The sequence below is a fragment of the Balaenoptera acutorostrata genome, chromosome 10 (assembly GCF_949987535.1).
Source record: "Balaenoptera acutorostrata chromosome 10, mBalAcu1.1, whole genome shotgun sequence".
Taxonomy (NCBI): Eukaryota; Metazoa; Chordata; class Mammalia; order Artiodactyla; family Balaenopteridae; genus Balaenoptera; species Balaenoptera acutorostrata.
Genome location: NC_080073.1, coordinates 84,947,983 through 84,970,219, shown reverse-complemented (window position 1 = coordinate 84,970,219; position 22,237 = coordinate 84,947,983). Strand labels below are relative to the sequence as shown.

The 22,237-nt window shown below is 38.4% G+C and overlaps 2 non-coding genes across 2 annotated transcripts; both read right to left on the bottom strand.

The window, feature by feature from the left end:
- Positions 1–8,291: 8,291 nt before the first annotated feature.
- Positions 8,292–8,363, bottom strand: TRNAA-CGC (transfer RNA alanine (anticodon CGC)). Its single transcript has one exon. It is a non-coding gene; the product is annotated as a tRNA-Ala (tRNA).
- Positions 8,364–12,705: 4,342 nt separating this feature from the next.
- TRNAA-AGC (transfer RNA alanine (anticodon AGC)) lies at positions 12,706–12,777 on the bottom strand. Its single transcript has one exon. It is a non-coding gene; the product is annotated as a tRNA-Ala (tRNA).
- Between the last annotated feature and the right edge of the window lie 9,460 nt (positions 12,778–22,237).

The window sequence follows — 22,237 nt, the reverse complement described above, 5'->3', positions numbered from 1 at the left end:
ATAATCTCTGGAATGAGGAAAGGGCAGCACCCAAGAACCACCTGCTAAGTGAATTTTAATAAACCCCTGTGTATATCTGGACAGGTTCTCAAATCTCAATCTCCGATTCTGAAAGGGTGGAGCTTTTTGCCTTTAGCCAAAATTTGGTGCGAGTGGAAATTCGGATGCAAGTCTTTGGATGACTTCCTCTAAAAATATTTTAGATTCTCTTACTGATTCTTTCTCCCCCCAGCATTTCTCTAACTACCCAGGGTTTTAGCCCCAGCCATGCACCTAGCCACCAACCAGACCAAGCATCAGCCTATGCTGGGGAAAGACTGATCTGGGAACATAAGGAAAAGAATTAGAAAGCAATGTGGAAATTAAAATATCAGCTACACATGAGTGTCTCAATACAGAGATTAAAATGCGTGTAAATGCGACTAGTAGTGCGCTAAGCTACTGTGCAAATTTCATTCCGGAGCACACAGTAGGGAGCAGAGGAGCAGCAGCTGACGGAAGAGGGAAGAGGCAGGGTGGGGTGAAGTGGAGGAAGAAAAGGAGAAAAGGGATAGAGAGGAAGTGGGCAAAGGAAAAGCATCCTCAAAATGATTAGGATTTGAGGGGAAGTTGATGGGGCGAGGTGGGGGGGGGGCAGTGTCTAAGCTCCACGTCTCTCCGTGGCTTCGTCGGGGTATGAGGGAAGAGATGAGATCTTTTTCTCTCAAGGGAGGTAGGCTTGTCCGAGAAAAGGATTTGGCTCTTTATGTCGAAGACTGTTCTGGCTTCGGGAGCACCTAGCAACTCTCCATCGCTGGATAAACAGGCTGAGCGCTTTGGGGGACGAACGTGAGGGTGAGATTTCGTCTGAAGTTCAGGAACCTCTGGGACTGGTAGCTTGGGAGCTGCAGGGATGCCCCGGTTTGGGGGCGTGGATGCGGTGGGAGCAGAATCGACAGTAGAAGTGGCAGCTTTGAGGTTGAACACAACCGAGACCATGGAAGCGTCTTATTTTTTTAAGGTTTTGCTTGAAAAGCAAAAAATTGAGAAAGTTCCCGTTTGCTTGCTGCACATATTTCTAACTCTTAGAAGCTTATTGAAACACAACTTTGTCCTGAAGAAACTCTTCCTGGCATTTGCAACAGGCTCCTTTACTCCTCACACGATGCTCTTGCCTCAAAAGGAGTCTGAAGAGTGGAACAGGGTCTGAAGACTCTGGTCGTGGAAAGCCACAGTCACTGAACAGTCGGTGATACCTACAGACGAAGCCATGGTCTCTTCACTCCTAGTACAGGCACAGAACAATATAGATGAGTCCCTCACAAGTCAAGTGGATGACCTCAAGATTGGCTGTACAGCTGGTTTGTGACTGCCTGGTGGACAGTTACAGCTTCTGGAGAATAAGAAAAGGGGAGGATGCATTATGGAAGACCTCCAGGTTTCTTGGCTTCTGTAGATGGAGAAAGAGACTGCTTTTATGCTTTCTGAATGTTTAGCAGTTTGCTGGCTTGGTTTTCCCTTTGGTGGCTGAAAACAAGAATAGATTAAAAAAAAATCCCTATCAAACTACCAATGGCATTTTTCAGAGGACTAGAACAAAAAATTTCACAATTTGTATGGAAACACAAAAGACCCCGAATAGCCAAAGCAATCTTGAGAAAGAAAAACGGAGCTGGAGGAATCAGGCTCCTGGACTTCAGACTATACTACAAACCTACAGTAATCAAGACAGTATGGTACTGGCACAAAAACAGAAATATAGATCAATGAAACAGGATAGAAAGCCCAGAGATAAACCCACGCACATATGGTCACCTTATTCTTGATAAAGGAGGCAAGAATATACAATGGAGAAAAGACAGCCTCTTCAATAAGTGGTGCTGGGAAAACTGGACAGCTACATGTAAAAGAATGAAATTAGAACACTCCCTAACACCATACACAAAAGTAAACTCAAAATGGATTAAAGACCGAAATGTAAGGCCAGACACTATAAAACTCTTAGAGGAAAACATAGGCAGAACATTCTATGACAAATCACAGCAAGATTCTTTTCGACCCACCTCCTAGAGAAATGGAAATAAAAACAAAAATAAACAAATGGGACCCAATGAAGCTTAAAAGCTGTTGCACAGCGAAGGAAAACATAAACAAGACGAAAAGACAACCCTCAGAATGGGAGAAAATATTTGCAAACGAAGCAACTGACAAAGGATTAATCTCCAAAATTTACAAGCAGCTCATGCAGCTCAGTATCAAAAAAACAAACAACACAATCCAAAAATGGGCAGAAGACCAAAATAGACATTTCTCCAAAGAAGATATACAGATTGCCAACAAACACATGAAAGGATGCTCAACATCACTAATCATTAGAGAAATGTAAATCAAAACTACAATGAGGTATCACCTCACACTGGTCAGAATGGCCATCATCAAAAAATCTACAAACAATAAATGCTGGAGAGCGTGTGGAGAAAAGGGAACCCTCTTGCACTGTTGCTGGGAATGTAAATTGATACAGCCACTATGGAGAACAGTATGGAGGTTCCTTAAAAAACTAAAAATAGAACTACCATACGACCCAGCAATCCCACTACCGGGCATATACCCTGAGAAAACCATAATTAAAAAAGAGTCATGTACCACAATGTTCACTGAAGCTCTATTTACAATAGCCAGGACATAGAAGCAACCTAATTGTCCATAGACAGATGAATGGACAAAGAAGATGTGGCACATATATACAATGGAATATTACTCAGCCATAAAAAGAAACGAAATTGAGTTATTTGTAGTGAGGTGGATGGACCTAGAGTCTGTCATACAGAGTGAAGTAAGTCAGAATGAGAAAAACAAATACCGTATGCTAACACATATATATGGAATCTAAAAAAATGGCTGTGACGAACCTAGGGGCAGGACAGGAATAAAGATGCAGATGTAGAGAATGGACCTGAAGACATGGGGAGGGGGAAGGGTAAGCTAGGACACAGTGAGAGAGTGGCATGGACATATATACACTACCAAATGTAAAATAGATAGCTCATGGGAAGCAGCCACATAGCACAGGGAGATCATCTCGGTGCTTTGTGACCACCTAGAGGGGTGGGATAGGGAGGGTGGGAGGGAGACGCAAGAGGGAGGAGATATGGGGATATATGTATGTGTATAGCTGCTTCACTTTGTTATAAAGCAGAAACTCACACCATTGTAAAGCAATTATACTCCAATAAAGATGTTTTTAAAAAAAAAAGACGGTGTATCCCGTGGATTTCTGCTTAGGCATTGTGATACCAGAATCTGAAGCTGTGCAAAGAGCTCTGATCTGGAGATATGGGTTGTTCAGTAGTTTGGAAGGAGGGTGTCCCTGGAGAGTAAGTAGAGTAAGGTTGGAAATGATCTATTGGGATTGGGAGAATAAGAGCTCTTTCTCTATTTGTGGGAAACAAAGAAATGAACTTTCCCCTAGATTGATCTTGGACCCCAGAGTTCAGAATGTTTGCTATTTCAGACTGGAAACTTTCTTCAAACACCCAGAGAAGTACTATTTCCCTTTACAGATTTCTGCTGAGGTGACTGCTATCTTTTCCTTGTTTGCCATTTGTTTGTAGTTAAATGACTTCTATGTAAGCTCCAGAGTTTGAGGGGCTCTGAGCCAAAAAGTGCCCAACAGCACACCGTCATCAACCACTGGCAGGGAAATCTAGTGAAATATTTTAGTGAAATCTTCTCAGCCTCTTGCATCCTGGTTAGGAAGGAGCTAGAATAAAAGAACCACAGAAGAACTTAAGTGATTAACTTTCTGACAAGGAATCAGATGGCTTGTCCATTAGGCCACACAGACCCGCATTTGCTAATGCTTTCAGATTCCATACAACTGGAAATTAGGTGGTTGGGAAAACTGCTACTTGCTTTTTATAACCTATTGACAGTGGCCCACATGCTAGTGATTGCTGAGAGTGCTTGGAGAGATGCAGTCAATAATAGAGCAAACAACAGATAACTTTAGTGAAGGAGCACAATTCCTCCCTGTGTCCCAAAACGGTTAAGAAAGAATTGCCATAGCCAAGACAACTGAGTTTGACAAAGATATTTCAGGAAGCAAGAGTTCTTAGGGTATGTGGGTAAGAAGAAAATACAAGAGTGGAGGTCCTACGGATTGAACCCAGGACCTTGTACATGCTAAGCCCACGCCCTACCACTGAGCTATACCCCCTCACTCTTATCAGCTTCTCAGAAGACTTTCTGTGACCTTCTAGTGACCAGCATTGCATCCTTGAAGGCCAAGTTATCAAAATAAGCCACCTTAAGTTCAATTCTGCTATTTCTAAACTCCTTACACTTTATCCTCTCTCAGGCATGGCTACTCCAGGAGAAAGGAACCTTAATGGTAGAAACAAAGGCACTGTTCTTGATTTGTGGTCAGCTTGTGATCAGAATCTGATCACAAAGTTGGGTTCCCATCAGATTAGATTGCTTGGATTGTGCTTCCATTCCATCACTTGGGTGAGTCACGGGACACAACATTCTCCCACAATTTATCTGAATATTACTCTCTGAATACTTTTGACTCTTGGAAACATTAATGTTTTACATAGTCAAAAAATAAAACTGACTCAAGTGTGTGTGAAACTACTGCAAAATTGAATATGAATAGAAAAAAATCTAACTGCATTTCAAAAGGATAACATAACCTCATTCAAGAGAAAAAGAACACATCCAAATAAATGTTTACACAGTACTTTATCCCAATTGTAAAGACAAGAAAAAAAAAAGCAAACAAATCATAACCTCTATGTAGCAGGGTTATTTTTTGTAGTGTTAAGGGTATGTCAATTCTGATATTTTGTGTGAATTTTATTTATTTTTATGTGTGCGTGTGTGTGTGTGAATTTACTTTTGTGTGGTTGGGAAAATGAACACATATAGTGTTGTTGGAAATCAGGGCTCTCACTGTAAGAGAAGGAGGTAAGTAACGAATAGCCCTGTTGGCTCTGGATATGAAATATGTGTGTGTGTGTGTGTGTGTGTGTGTGTGTGTGCACGTGTGTCTGTTTGTATATCTGTCATTTTCCCTCCAGATCTGTCTGCTAACAGGGCCTAGAAAAACTAATACCTCAGTAGCAATAAGCAATGCTAGACCCATATCTTGATTTTTGAATACCAATCCCCACTAAAAGGAAACAGAGCTACTTGTAGGATTCACAGACTCTAAGACTGGATGAGGGAGAATACAAGATGATCCTAAGTTATCTTTCTGTGCTAGAATATAACTGCTCAAAAATCATGAGGACAATTCAAAAGGATCCAGAAACCAACTTGAAGGGCCTCTCACTTGTCAAATCTGGGGCAGTTTGAGATGAATAATGACAATAAATGATTATAATCCTTGGATACTTAAATGAATAAATATGGACGAAGAGAAATTTTTCCTTACAGTGGTATGCCAACTAATAAATGCAGAGGTAATAACAAAGTTATAAAATTACCATCAGAATAATAATAGACTCTGGCAAAATTCATAGATCAGTGCTAAAAGCATACGTAAACTTTTGATGAGGATCGGAATATCTATATAGTCTCAGAGTATCCCTTACTGATTACTTATTAATTATTGGGGAAAGAAACCTATTAGACACAACTTTAACCAAGTAATCAAAGCTGACATCACTAACAATGGGAGAAACTGACATCACATGCTCCTTGGTGTGATAGAGGGAAACATAATTTCTGTGATATTCCTCCCAAATATTCATAACCTGAACTTAGTCTAATCAAAACATAAATTGAAGAATATTCTACAAAATCATTGGCATGTGCTCTTCAAAAACATGTCAGTCTCACAAAAGGCAAGATTGAGAAACCATTCCAGATTAAAGGAGACTAAGGAGTAACTAAATTCATATGTGACTCTGGAATGGACCTTAGTTTGGGAGAGAAATTTCTATAAAGTATTTTATTGGTAAAATTAGTTAAATATGCACTGTATATTAGAAAAGACTTCTTATCAGTGTTAAATTTCCTGAATTTGATCATTGTGCTGTGGTAAGGAAATGCCCTTACTCTTAAGAAATATATACTGATGTATAAAATATAAAGATTATGATGGAAGTGTATAATAAGAAGATTTGTGGAGAAAAAGATATAATATCTGCAAATTGTTCTCAAATAGTTTAGAAAAATATTTTGTCCGAGTAATTATATATTCCGCAGTTTTTGGTTATCGAGGGAGAGGCAACCCAGTGTTCTGAAATGATCCCAAGATTTGGACAGTAGGTGCTCTCAAATTGTTCCCATCATATTGATTACATTGCTAAGCAGAGACAAAGATGCAAATTTCCCAATTTATATTAGAATTTAGCGGTGTTTTGCTCTCTTTTCCTTTCACACTCCTTGCTTGTGAATTAATCAACTAAGGACATTTGAAAGAGATTGAATTTTTTTCTCAGAGCTGAGAGGTGAGGAGGGAAAGAAAGAGTAAAGTTGTGGTAGGGAAAGAAAGAGTAAAGTTGGGAGACAGAATTCCCTTCCCCCTCTAATATTCAGCGGTGAAGATGCGCAGAGATAGTGATGGATTTGTAACCATAATGGCCCTTTAACGGGGCCATCAATGGACTAGAAATTTTGAGGAGTGCCTGGAAAATACAAAGCAGAAGTGATTATATGGGCAGGAAACAGTAGAGGAAATGGCTGGGTTTTCGCTACAGTGAAAATGTCTTAGACATTTGTGAACTACATGTCTTCTTGTTTTGGCAGCTAATAATTTCCATTTTGACATACATACCAAAAAAATTTTTTTCTTGCCACTTCTTCATGGTAGCATATTTGTTGTTAACTGACATTTCCAGGCATAATCTTATTTAGAGATTTGAAAAGAAGGAACAATGGATGAGTGATAAAATAAAAGGAAATTGGATAGTACAAAATAGCAATTTGGCATGTGTAAGCTGAGTCGTGTAAAGCCGATTCTTTTTTTTTTTTTTTTTTCATGTTTCGCAGGACTCTAGCTTCTTGACAGCTGTCCTTTCCAGTAGCATCATCCACTCATTCAACTAGTATTCTCTGGTTTATTTTTGGACTAAACTTTTGGTGATGGAGAGACTAATCAGAGGGAAGACTTTCTGTTTCTCATCCTAAAACTTCACATAAAACAAAGGAAACTAAAGCAATTTTTCCTCAAGCCTCTTATTTTCTTCTCCTTTTTCTCTTCTCTCAGTAATAGTGGGAAATAGAAGCCAAGGTGAAAAGTTATGACGGCACACTTGTTTTGGGTTTAGGGTATCCTGTGAATAGTAGGCTGAATAATTGCTCCCAAAGATAGCAGGTCCCAATCCCCAGAACCTGTGAATGTTATCTTATATAGAAAAAGGTCTTTGCAGATGTAATTACATTAAGGATCTTGAAATGGAGAGATTACTTTGGATTATCCGGGTAGGCCTGATGTAATCACAAGTGTCCTTAAAAGAGAGAGGCAGGGCTTCCCTGGTGGCGCAGTGGTTGAGGGTCTGCCTGCTAGTGCGGGGGACACGGGTTCGAGCCCTGGTCTGGGAAGATCCCACATGCCAAAGAGCAACTGGGCCCGTGAGCCACAACTACTGAGCCTGCGCAGCTGGAGCTTGTGCTCCGCAACAAGAGAGGCCGCGATAGTGAGAGGCCCGCGCACCGCGATGAAGAATGGCCCCCGCTTGCCGCAACTAGAGAAAGCCCTTGCACAGAAACGAAGACCCAACACAGCCAAAAATAAATAAATAAATAAATAAATAAATAAAAATAAAGGAATTCCTTTAAAAAAAGAGAGAGAGAGGCAGAGGGAGATTTCACACACACAGAGGAGAAGGCAGTGTGACCACGGAGACAGAGATTGGGGTATTGCTGCCACAAGCCAAGGAATGCCAGCCGCCACCAGAAGCTGGAAGAGGCAAGAACGCATTCTCCTCCTAGAGCCTCTGGAGGTAGCAGCACTCTGCCAACACCCTGATGTCGTGATATTAATTTTGGACTTCTGGCCTCCAGAAGGGTAAAAGAATAAATTTCTGTTGTTTTAAACCACCGAGTTTGTGGTAATTTGTTATAGCCTCCGTAGGAAAGCAATAGACATCTACTCTGTCAGTTGACTTGAGTGGTTTTGAGGATCATGAAGCCTAAATAGCGCAGCATTAAAGTGAATGTCTTAAATTATATGTTTACTTTTCTTGTGAGCAGGCATTTGGTAGACCATATGTTTACTTTTCTTGTGAGCGGGCAGGCAATGGGTAAAGGAATCAAGGAAAAGAGCACTTAAATCTCACAGCTTCCTGAAAGCCAACAGCTGGAGGTGCCGGGGATTGAACCCGGGGCCTCGTACATGCGAAGCACGCGCTCTACCACTGAGCTACACCCCCTTCCTAAGCTACTGCTGGAGGTCCTTCAAGAAATATCTCACCGTATTCTGTGGGCCCGTCTCCCCACTCGCTGTGTTTGTTGTTTTAGCAGTACTGTGTGTCGGAGCAGGATATGTGACTGCTTTAAGATAGAGAAGGCCAGGGAGCTGTGGGTGATACTGATTCTTTACCAAATAAAACTTGAAGTGGAACGAAAAATATTGAGAACGTGTGTCAGAAAATTGACGAACTTTTCCTTGGATAAAACACTTCTTGCTATTTGCTGTTTGCTCCACAGGAATGTTAAGGGCAAGATTTTAATGGGAAAACCCCAGGTGAAAATAAAAACCCCCGGCAATTCGTTCAGCGATTCATTCCCAACAGTCTATTCATCTTTATTACATCCTGATGGCAAGTAAGAAGGTTCATAGAATAGTCGAGGAGAATAGTGCTCAAGGCACACACTAAACAGCAGATTCAGGGATGGAAAGAAGTGTTGATTAAAAGCAAGTTAATAGGTATCTAGATACAGGTTGGAGATACCTACTGGGTTTACAGAGCAAGAAACAAAGTGGGAGGCACATAAAAGAGAACCCAGTCATCCAAGAAACAGGAAGAAAAGCAAAAAAGAGATCTATTGTTCTTTTGCGCCCTCGGCAGCGAAAGCTCGGAGTCCTAACCACTGGACCAGGCCGTTACCCTGGGGAGCTCCTCCTCCTCCCCCTCATCTTCTCCCTTCTCCTCCCCTCCTCTTCCTCCTCCTCCTTCTTCTTCAGAATGGAAGAGAGATTATGCGGAGGAAATGGCGTTGGTTTTGGACATGCTGAATTTAACAGATCCATCCATAGGTTCCCGCCTGTCAGTGTAGCGCAGTGAACTCAACTCAGCGCTCTGATATGAATACACGGGAGTGGGAGTGCTCAGAAGGCACAGCATACAGAGAATGAGCAGAATGAGAACTGGAAACGTCCTTTGAGATTTAGCGATCAGGAACTCTTTTACTGATAGTTGTGCAAAGCCAAAACACAAAAACAAAAGCAAACGAACAAACAAACAAAAATTCTTCTTAGTCTGATCTTGAACCCTAGCAGCCACACTGGTTAGCATCATGGCCTTGAAACTTCCATAGAAGACCCAGAAAGACTCGTTTTCTGGTACGACTCCTAGTATGTGTTATATCTTCCTCATTCATCTTATGTCTGCCTATATTAGTAAATATATCATTGAATATCTTTTGGAATTGAGAGGACATTATTGGTTTGGCAGAATTTCTCTCTCAATTGGCTCATGGGGCTGGTAGAATAGATAGGAGGAGACAGAAGTGGCAGGTTTCGCTGAAATTGAGCGCTAGAGAAGAGGCACCCACAAAATTCTGCAAGCTCTAGTGTATGAGCGTGTGTGTGTGTGTGTGTGTGTGTGTGTGTGTGAGAGTGAGAGAGAGAGAGAGTCCAGGAGGATGAGTGGGAAATTATCTAGGCTGTTTGAGGGTGAAAGCACAAATATGAAAGTTTCCAGAGTCATTGAAATTGGAGAAGCCTAACTACCAGTTACATTACCAGAAGTTCCTCACAAGGAGTTTTGGCTTCATTTTGTCTTTTTCTGTTTACTCCAACATACACTGAACACCAAAATTGTTTATCAATTTTCTGTGAAAATAATCAGCAATTAGCAGATGTATGAAGTGCTTTTCTAATGCATCTAAAACCAGGGAGAAAATTGTAACTGGTTGGGTGCCATTTTTTAATGACAGACCAGGGTGAAAGGATAAAGAAGATGTTATATATGAGAAACATGGATGGGTCTTGAAGACATTGTGTTAAGTGAGATGTCAGACAGAGAAAGACAAATACTATATGATAGCCCTTATATGTGGAATCTTAAAAACAAACAAACAAATGAAAAAAACAGAGTAGAATGGTGGTTACCAAAGCCTGAGGGGTGGGGAATTGGAGAGATGTTGTTTAAGGGTACATACTTGCAACTAGTAGACAAATAAGTCCTGGAGATCTAATACACAGTCCAGGGATTACAGACCACAAAACTGTGTTGTAAACATTTAACTTGCTAAGAGACTAGATCTTAATTGTTCCCACCACTAGAAGAATAATTATGTGACACAGTAGAGGTGTTAGCTAACACACACACACACAAAGTTGACAGGGCAAAAGGGATAAAGTATTCATGTAAAAAGGTTTTATGTAATGCTCTGGAATTTGAATTAACACTCATGATGTTTGGTGTTTACAACATCTCGATTTGTTGACCTGGACAGAGAGGTTTAGTCATATTGCTCTAAGTTTCCCACCGTGATTGAATATGAAGAAACTGTGCCTAGAGTAGGCAGTAAAGGATTAGGTATTCTTTTTTCTCCTATTAAATATGTCTTTGAAAAAAATAAATCACTGCCTTTTGAGTCAGAGTGACTGCATGGCCTAGTGGATATTGTCTGCTTCCATATTCCTATGCAGCCAATGGTCCTGCCCAACTGTGACCTCTCACACATTCACAGAGGGTGTCACACACATGGCCACCTCCCCTTTCCTCTCAGAGGTCCTTAATCTTTAATTCCTCCCCGAAGAAAGCTAAACAAAAGCTTGTTGAAGGATAGAGCCCCCAAATAAAACATAGTTGAATTTCCAGAATTCATCTACAACCTACTTTAAAATGAGCCCTTTTTGTCCTGGGCCAAAGTTAGACACAGCTAGCCTTCAAAGAAGTACCTCCATTTGTCATATGTTGCTTTTATTGGCATATAATTTTTTTGAAATTTCCACTCTATATTTCCTATGGTTTTCTCATACTAAGTTCCTGGCTTTTCCACTCTATCCTCTTCTCCCTTAAATTTCAGAGGTGAACTTCCTTGGAGAAGTCTATGGTTGGAAGGGAAAAAAAATTTCCATTTGGACCTGAGCCCTAATATAATACATAAAAGCAATGGTAAGAATTCATGATATTCTTTTTCAAGTTTAGTCTATTTGCCTTTTGCAACTTGATGAATTCCTATTGTTGGAGCATGTGAATACATTTCTCCTGACACAGTAGATACAAGTGGCAAAAAGACATTGTAAAATTGTACTTTGAAAACAAGAGAGAAAAATATGTCAACAGAACTGAAAATGACCTATTACTCCTATTAAAGAAAATCTGGCTCCTGAGTGCTAGCTCTTGTTCTTCCTTTGAAGAGGTAAATTCCAAAGTGAAGGCATTTTAACTTGAGAAAGATCTTATCCTATTTAAGATGTTGCCGAGCAGAAACAAAGATACAAACTTCCTAGTTTATACTGGAAGTTAGCATCGTCTTGATTGCAAAACTTGCAAAACTTTTATTAAAAAGAAACTTCACATCTAATTCAATTATGTATATTGGTTCAAAAAATTAATATTAATAAATATCATATTACCATGAGAGGGGAAACAGTGTCAATTATTAGAATACAAAAATTGTTCAACAATAGAAATACAGTTTTTGCAATTGTTTTTTCTACATTAGAGTAGGAAGTTGCAAACAATTATAATACAGCCATATATTTATAATATATACCCTTTAAATCCACGTCATAGCACTCAAACCAGTGATTCTCAAACTTTCACGTGCAAAGGACACACTTGGGGATCCTGTCGAAATGCTGATTCTAGTTCAGTAAGTCTGGGGTGGAACTGACATCCTGCATTTCTAACAAGCTCTCAGGTACCACCAACTCCTTTGGTCCAAGGACCACACTGACCCTGGGTCTGGAAAATTCCTTTCCGATAGAGGGTGCAACAATCTCATATAAAATTACTTCTGTATATCATCTAAATTATCCAGTTAAATCCTATTCTCGGGTAAGAGTAAAGACAGAACAAAACTGGAAATTAATCTGTGACTTCTGAAATCTTCAGCCCAAGGTATTGCTCAATGTATTCCCAATGGAGCTATTGCTGCCTAAGTGTGACTTCTCCACATCCACTGATGAAAATAAATTTCTCGATTTCCCATTTTGGAACGCTCTCTTCTTGCTCAACCTGCAGTCTGATCATGGCCAAGACGGCTCAGAAAACAAAAGAAACTAAGAAAAATTGGCTTGCGACCATGTGTTTTCTTTGTTAAATTTTCCCATCCTTATCTCTTCTTTCCTGCTTTATTAATAATACTGTGACGTGCTTTTTGTTCCGGAATCTCGAGCTGCTGAATGAGCCCAGACTTTGTCTTCTCGTTCCATCTTTTCCTCCTTTCGCAGCCACCCTGGGTGTTGCCAAACCCGAGAAGTAGTAACAGGGCAGCGCCAATACTCATAGCAAATAGTTGTGAAATCGGTTTACTTTCTTTTTGAGCAGGGAAAAAAAGTAAAATGGGGAAAGAGACAAGAACAACTTTCAAAAGTGGAGGTGCCGGGGATTGAACCCGGGGCCTCGTGCATGCTAAGCACGCGCTCTACCACTGAGCTACACCCCCTCCCTCAAACTGTGCCCTCGGGAATATATTCAAAACAGAAAATAGCCATTTTGAGTAGGTTTTACAAGAATTAATATCAAGCTAAAGTCCAATCTGCCTAATTTCGCTTATTTCCGAAATCTTAAATTTGGAACCTAAATCTAGGTCCTATGACATGCTTTGCTAAAAGAAGAGTAAGTTGCATTCTAGACGGAAAGCCCTTATTGGTGGTCCTGGGACCTTTTCGCTCCAATCAGTCTGGAGTCACTTCCTTGACGCCTCTAGAAGACCACGGGATGAAATATTTTCTCTCCTTTTTTCACTCCCTCCTTTCCTCTTTCCTTGCCGCTTGAAAGGGCTGCCAGAAAGCCACAAAGTATAATGCGGGGGATGCAAAAATAGAGACCATGTGAGCTCCAGAGGGGAGAGAAGACAGTAGGACAAATGGAGAGCTGCTTGTTTTGGTCGCCGAGGAGAGAGGGCGCATGGGCTATGATCGCGCCCCCCTCGGGGGCGGAATTGAAGGTCGTTAAGAAGGCTACACCTGTGATGCACATTCACCCTTTGTAAAACCTTCCGCACGGTGGGACTGGTTCACTAACCACATCCTTCTCTGAGGCTCTGAGCCTCTCGCTTTCAGCCCCACAAACCGACAGAGCCTCAGATAAGATTGGAGAAGTGGCTTATATGGGCAAAAGACATAATAAGGTAATGCGGTAAATAATACTTCTCCAATCAGAGATAAAAAGGACGTTAATGAAATGACAAATAACGAATCAAACACTCAGTTCAAGATGTTAGAAAATGAACAAAATAAGCCAAAAAGAATGAAGAAGGAAGGGTTGATAAAGACAAACTCAGAAAATGAGTTTTTTAGAAGTACAACTAATAAAGAAAAAAGCTGGTTATTTGAAAAGTCAACAAAATAGACAAACCTCTAACCATCCTAATCAAGAAGAGTGAAAATAAGTGCAAATACACAAAATTAGAACTGACAGGAGAAAATAACGATCAAAACAGAAAAACCTTTTAAAAATCATAAGACACAACTCAGCAAATGATTTAAAAACTTTAGATGAAGTGGATTTTATAAATGCATTATACCCAAATTACTTCTTGTAGAGACAGAAAGTCTAAACAGACCATTACTATAGAAAAATAGAAAAACAGTTGAATAAGTATGTCCCCCAAAAGGGCACCAAGCACAAATACTTTCACAAAGAAATTTTACCGAACTGTTAAATATCAGAGAATCATGATGCAACTTAAATTTTCAAAGCACAGAAAAAGGAGCCCTTCCAATTCATTTTATAAAGTGAGTATAGCGTTCATCACAAACTTTTTAAGTTCACACAGAAAATGAAAACTATAGTCTAATTTCACATAATACAGAATATCCAAGTGGGGTTTATTCCAGAAATGCAAAGATCACTCATTATTAAGGAAGACATCAACAAAGATTCTCTCCTCTACCAATCTCTACTCAGGGTTCCCTGAACTCTTTTTCAAATAGGCCTTGACTTTTGGATTTCTGTTTTCATCCCTGTGTTGTCCAATTTTAGCAAGAATCCTGTTAGGTTGGTTTGGATAGAATCCTCTATCCTCCATGTCTGGTCACCCTTGATATCTAATTGTGTTCCTCATCCGCTGCCATCCCCTGGGTGATGTCTGATCACCTTGGCCTACTTTCAACAAGAATCCTGTTTGGTTGGTTTAGCCAGAATTCTTCCTTACCTCTGATGTTTCTTCTTAGTAATTTTCTATCCACTGACCCTCACCCCCACTCCACCCTTCTCCTTAGTTATAAATTCCCACTTGGCTATGCTGTATTTGGAATTGATCCTGGTTCCATATTGAGGCCTTTTGCCCATTGCAATATTCCTGAATGAAATCTGTTTTTACCACTCTAGCTACTGTCCAGCTCTGGTTTATCTTTAACAATATTAATATAATACATCAAATTGATAAAGGTAAGGAGAAAAACCATACATGATCATCTCCAAGAGCTGCACAATAGACATTGACAAAAGCCAACATACATTTCACATTGTAGTGGGTTGAACAGTGTCCTCCAAAAATTCATGTGGACTCAGAACCTGAAAATGTGACTTTATTTAGTAATAGGGTCTTTGAAGATGTAATTAGTTAAAAAAACATCGTATTGGATTAGGGTGAGCCCTAAATCCAATGACTGACGTCCTTACAAGAGGAGAACATGCAGAGACAGAGATATACAAAGAGAAAAAGGCCATGTGACGATGGAGGCAGAGATTAGAGTGATGCAGCTACAATCCAAGGATTGCCAGGAGCCACCAGAAACTAACATGAGGCAAAAAAGCATTCTTCACTAGAGACCTCAGAGGGAGCATGGCCCTACTGACACCTTGCTTTTGGACTTCTGGGCTAGAGAACTATGAGAGAATAAATTCCTATTGTTCTAAGCCACCCAGTTAGTGGTACCTTGTTACGACAGCCTTAAGAAATTAATACAAATGTGCCAAAAGCACTCAATAAAATAAGAATTGATGGACATTTCTCAACATGATAAAATACTTCAGGCCCAAAACTAGCATTTTAGTTAACTGAGCAGCACTAGAGGCTTTGCGGGCAGGAAAAAATAATATTCAGTATTTCTACTGCTATTTAATATTAAGTTGGAGACAGTTGTCAAAGCAATTAACAAGACAATTAAAGGCATAAGAATTGAAAGAAGTAGGGAAAACGATGTTATGATTCAGTTATAATTATGTATCTGAAAAATCAAAAAAAACAAAAGAAAAACTATGAAACAATAAGAGATTTTAGTGAAGTGGTAGGTTAGAAAAATAACACACAAAAAATCAATACCCTTCACGTATACCAAAAAAAAAAAAAAAAAAAAAAAAAAAAATATATATATATATATATATATATATAAAAACACAATAGACGAAGCCATTAACAACAGCAAAGAAAGGGAAAAGGGGGTGGGAGGAAGGAAGCAGGGAGGGTGGGAAGGCAAGTAAAGGGAAAAGGAAATAAAATTTTAAAAGAAAAAAATTCCTGGGTATGAACTTTAAAAATTTCCAAAATCTATACGAATAAAACTCTAATACACTCCTTGAAGTCACAAAAATATACTTGAACATTGTAAAAATATATAATATTCTAATAGAAAAAGACACAACTTCATATAATTGTCATTTATTCCTAAGATAATTTATTAATTTAATGCAATCCCAATAAAAATGCCATCACATTTTTCTGCAACTGAGTAATTTTTATAAAGTTTACTTAGAAAAACAAGCGATCAATAATAGCCAGGAAACCCCTAAAACAATAAGAGCAAAAGCAAGGAGGGAGAGCTAGCCCAACAGGCTTAAAACATACCAAAACCCTCTGTAACTGGAATTGTTTGTTATTGACACAGAGAATAGAAAATCCTACAACAAAACCAGTTGCAAATAAAAATTAGTTTACAATAAAGGCAGTAACTCATATCAACAAAGGAAAGATGAACTTCTAAATTTGTAGCACTGAGATAATTGAATAGTCACATGAATAAGGATTAAATTGATTACATTTCTCACCCTGCATACCAGGATAAATTCCATATGTATTAAAAATTTTAATGTTAAAAAAATGAAACTATAAAAATTCAAAAAGAAAACATATGTGAACTCCTCTATAATCTAAGGAGTAGCAAAATTACCTAATATGGCCCCAAATCTAAAAGTAGTATTCTAAATATTTATAAATATGATTATACAAACATTAAAGGAAAACTTTTTGCATTGCAAAAAAACACCATAATCAAAGAAACAAATGATAATAGGCTGAAAAAATTATTAGCAATTTATATCATGATAAATGGTTACTATTCTTTCTATATAAATAAAATTTTTAAAAGGAGTAAAAGGCCAACAAATCCGTAGAAAAAATAGTTTAGAGATATGAATAAAGAGTTAAGAGTAGGAAATACAAATGGTTCTTAACTATATGAAAAAAATGCTCAATTTTACTCATAATAAGGGAAATACAACTAAGTTAACACTATGATACAATTTTTTCACCTATCAGATTGGCAAAAATCTACAGGTTGGATAGCATATTCTGTTGTTCAAGGCTGCAGAGACATTACTCCATCTGTGGATTGCTGGTAGGAATACAATCCTAAGGGAAGGAGATTTGCAGTATCTAGAAAAATTACATATTTATTTACCCTTTGACCCATAAATCTCTCTTCTAGGAAGCTATCCAAAGATATACTGGCAAAAGTAAAAAATAAAAAGGTAAGTAGATGCTTAGGACTATTTATCACATCACTATTTATAAAGCAAAAGATGAGAAATGATCCAAATATCCATCAAAAGGAAAAACTGAGATAACTATGGCACATCAATATAATGCCACTGTAAAATGGAATACAGAAGGACAAACTAAATTTTGTTTCTCAAAACAATCAAACAAACAAACAAAAAACAACCCAAAAAAACCTTGCTTACATGGAGAGAAAGGTAATACCTTAAGGACAAAAAGAAGTGAAAAAAAAATGATTACTACACTATTTTAAGTAATCATTTGTTAATTGTGATTTTGGTATTGTAATTATGACCTTTTTGTGTTTATGTAATTAATCAAATAAGTAGTTATGTTGCTGTCATTAATACACTAGAAGGAATCAATAGCAGAATAACTGAGGCGGAAGAACAGATAAGTGACCTAGAAGACAGAATGGTGGGATTCACTGCTGTGGAACAGAATAAAGAAAAAAGAATGAAAAGAAATGAAGACAGCCTAAGAGACTTCTGGGACAATGTTAAACGCACCAACATTCACATTATAGGGGTCCCAGAAGGAGGAGAGAGAGAGAAAGGACCCGAGATAATATTTGAAGAGATTATAGTCGAAAACTTCCCTAACACGGGAAAGGAAATAGCCACCCAGGTCCAGGAAGCGCAGAGAGTACCAGGCAGGATAAACCCAAGGAGAAACACACCGAGACACATAGTAATCAAATTGACAAAAATTAAAGACAAAGAAAAATTATTAAAAGCAACAAGGGAAAAACGACAAATAACATACAAGGGAACTCCCATAAGGTTAACAGCTGATTTCTCAGCAGAAACTCTACAAGCCAGAAGGCAGTGGCAGGACATATTTAAAGTGATGAAAGGGAAGAACCAACAAACGAGATTACTCTACCCAGCAAGGATCTCATTCAGATTCGACGGAGAAATCAAAAGCTTTACAGACAAGCAAAAGCTAAGAGAATTCAGCACCACAAAACCAGCTCTACAACAAATGCTAAAGGAACTTCTCTAAGTGGGAAACACAAGAGAAGAAAAGGACCTACAAAAACAAACCCATAACAATTAAGAAAATGGTAATAGGAACATACATATCAAAAATTACCTTAAATGTGAATGGATTAAATGCTCCAACCAAAAGACAAAGGCTTGCTGAATGGATACAAAAACAAGACCCATATATATGCTGTCTACAAGAGACCCACTTCAGACCTAGGGACACATACAGACTGAAAGTGAGGGGATGGAAAAAGATATTCCATGCAAATGGAAATCAAAAGAAAGCTGGAGTAGCAATACTCATATCAGATAAAATAGACTTTAAAATAAAGAATGTTACAAGAGACAAGGAAGGACCCTACATAATGATCAAGGGATCAATCTAAGAAGAAGATATAACAATTATAAATATATATGCACCCAACATAGGAGCACCTCAATACATAAGGCAACTGCTAACAGCTATGAAAGAGGAAATCAACAGTAACACAATAATAGTGGGGGACTTAAACAGCTCACTTACACCAATGGACAGATCATCCAGACAGAAAATTAATAAGGAAACACAAGCTTTAAATGACACAAAAGACCAGATCGATTTAATTGATATTTACAGGACATTCCATCCAAAAACAGCAGAATACACTTTCTTCTCAAGTGCACACGGAACATTCTCCAGGATAGATCACATCTTGGGTCACAAATCAAGCCTCGGTAAATTTAAGAAAATTGAAATCATTTCAAGCATCTTTTCCGACCACAACGCTATGAGATTACAACTCAATTACAGGGGGGAAAATGTAAAAAACACCAACACATGGAGGCTAAACAATACATTACTAAATAACCAAGAGATCATTGAAGAAATTAAAGAGGAAATCAAAAAATACCTAGAGACAAATGACAACAAAAACACGATGATCCAAAACCTATGGGATGCAGCAAAAGCAGTTCCAAGAGGGAAGTTTATAGCAATACAAGCCTACCTCAAGGAACAAGAAAAATCTCAAATAAACAATCTAACTTTACACCTAAAGGAAGTAGAGAAAGAAGAACAAACAAAACCCAAAGTTAGGAGAAGGAAAGAAATCATAAAGATCAGAGCAGAAATAAATGAAATAGAAACAAAGAAAACAATAGCAAAGGTCAATAAAACTAAAACTGGTTCTTTGAGAAGATAAACAAAATTGATAAACCTTTAGTCAGACTCATCAAGAAAAAGAGGAAGAGGACTCAAATCAATAAAATTAGAAATGAAAAAGAAGTTACAACAGACACTGCAGAAATACGAAGCATCATAAGAGACTACTACAAGCAACTCTATGCCAATAAAAAGGACAACATGGAAGAAATGGCCAAATTCTTAGAAAGATACAAACTTACAAGACTGAAGCAGAAAGAAATAGAAAATATAAACAGACCAATCACAAGCACTGAAATTGAAACTGTGATTAAGAATCTTCCAACAAACAAAAGTCCAGGACCAGATGGCTTCACAGGTGAATTCTATCAAACATCTAGAGACGAGCTAACACCTATCCTTCTCAAACTCTTCCAAAAAATTGCAGAGGAAGAAACACTCCCAAACTCATTCTATAAGGCCACCATCACCCTGATACCAAAACCAGACAGAGGTACTACAAAAAAAGAAAATTACAGACCAATATCACTGATGAATATAGATGCAAAAATCCTCAACAAAATACTAGCAAACAGAATCCAACAGCACATTAAAAGGATCATTCACCATGATCAAGTGGGATTTATCCCAGGGATGCAAGGATTCTTCAATATATGCAAATCAATCAATGTGATACACCATATTAACAGATTGAAGAATAAAAACCATATGATCATCTCAATAGATGCAGAAAAAGCTTTTGACAAAATTCAACACCCATCTATGATAAATACCCTCCAGAAAGTGGGCATAGAGGGAACCTACCTCAACATAATAAAGGCCATATATGACAAACCCACAGCAAACATCATTCTCAATGGTGAAAAACTGAAAGCATTTCCTCTAAGATCAGGAACAAGACAAGGATGTCCACTCCCGCCACTATGATTCAGCATAGTTTTGGAAGTCCTAGCTACGGCAATCAGAGAAGAAAAAGAAATAAAATGAATACAAATTGGAAAAGAAGAAGTAAAACTGTCACTGTTTGCAGATGACATGATACTATACATAGAGAATCCTAAAGATGCCACCAGAAAACTACTAGAGCTAATCAATGAATTTGGTTAAGTTGCAGGATACAAAATTAATGCACAGAAATCTCTTGCATTCCTGTACACTAACAATGAAAGACCAGAAAGAGAAATTAAGGAAACAATCCCATTCACCACTGCAACAAAAAGAATAAAATACCTAGGAATAAACCTACCTAAAGAGGTAAAAGACCTGTACTCAGAAAACTATAAGACACTGATGAAAGAAATCAAAGATGACACAAACAGATGGAGAGATATACCATGTTCTTGGATTGGAAGAATCAATATTGTGAAAATCACTGTACTACCCAAAGCAATCTACAGATTCAACACAATCCCTATCAAATTACCAATGGCATTTTTTACAGAACTAGAACAAAAAATCTTAAAATTTGTATGGAGACACAAAAGACCCTGAATAGCCAAAGCAGTCTTGAGGGAAAAAAACGGAGCTGGAGGAATCAGACTCCCTGACTTCAGACTATACTACAAAGCTACAGTAATCAAGACAATAGGATACTGGCACAAAAACAGAAATATAGATCAATGGAACAGGATAGAAAGCCCAGAGATAAACCCACGCACCTATGGTCAACTAATCTATGACAAAGGAGGCAAGGATATACAATGGAGAAAAGACAGTCTCTTCAATAAGTGGTGCTGGGAAAACTGGACAGCTACATGTAAAAGAATGAAATTAGAATACTCCCTAACACCATCCACAAAAATAAACTCAAAATGGATTAAAGACCTAAATGTAAGACTGGACACTATAAAACTCTTAGAGGAAAACATAGGCAGAACACTCTGACATAAATCACAGTGAGATCTTTTTTGATCCACCTCCTACAGTAATGGAAATAAAAGCAAAAATAAACAAATGGGACCTAATGAAACTTAAAAGCTGCTGTACAGCAAAGGAAACTACAAACAAGACGAAAAGACAACCCTCAGAATGGGAGAAAATATTTGCAAATGAATCAACAGACAAAGGATTAATCTCCAAAATGCATAAACAGCTCATGCAGCTCAATATTAAAAAAACAAACAACCCAGTCAAAAAATGGGCAGAAGACCTAAATAGACATTTTTCCAAAGAAGACATGCAGATGGCCAAGAAGCACATGAAAAGCTGCTCAACATCACTAATTATTAGAGAAATGCAAAGCAAAACTACAATGAGGTATCACCTCACACCAGTTAGAATGGGCATCATCAGGAAATCTACAAACAACAAACGCTGGAGAAAAAAAAAGGTCATGAAGAACCTAGGGGCAAGACGGGAATAAAGACACAGACCTACTAGAGAATGGACTTGAGGATATGGGGAGGGGGAAGGGTAAGCTGGGACAAAGTGAGAGTGGCATGGACATATATACACTACCAAACGTAAAATAAATAGCTAGTGGGAAGCAGCCGCATAGCACATGGAGATCAGCTCGGTGCTTTGTGACCACCTAGAGGGGTGGGATAGGGAAGGTGGGAGGGAGGGAGACGCAAGAGGGAAGAGATATGGGGACATATGTATAACTGATTCACTTTGTTATAAAGCAGAAACTAACACACCATTGTAAAGCAATTATACTCCAATAAAGATGTTAAAAAAAAAACTAAAAATAGAATTACCGTATGACCCAGCAATCCCACTAGTGGGCATATACCCAGAGAAAACCATAATTCAAAAAGACATATGCACCCCAATGTTCATTGCAGCACTATTTACAATAGCCAGGTCATGGAAGCAACCTAAATGCCCATCAACAGACGAATGGATAAAGAAGATGTGGTACATGTAGACAATGAAATATTGCTCAGCCATAAAAAGGAACGAAATTGGGTCATTTGTAGAGATGTGGACGTATCTAGAGACTGTCCTACAGAGTGAAGTAAGTCAGAAAGAGAAAAACAAATATCGTATATTAACGCATATATGTGGAATCTAGAAAAATGGTACAGATGAACCGGTTTGCAGGGCAGAA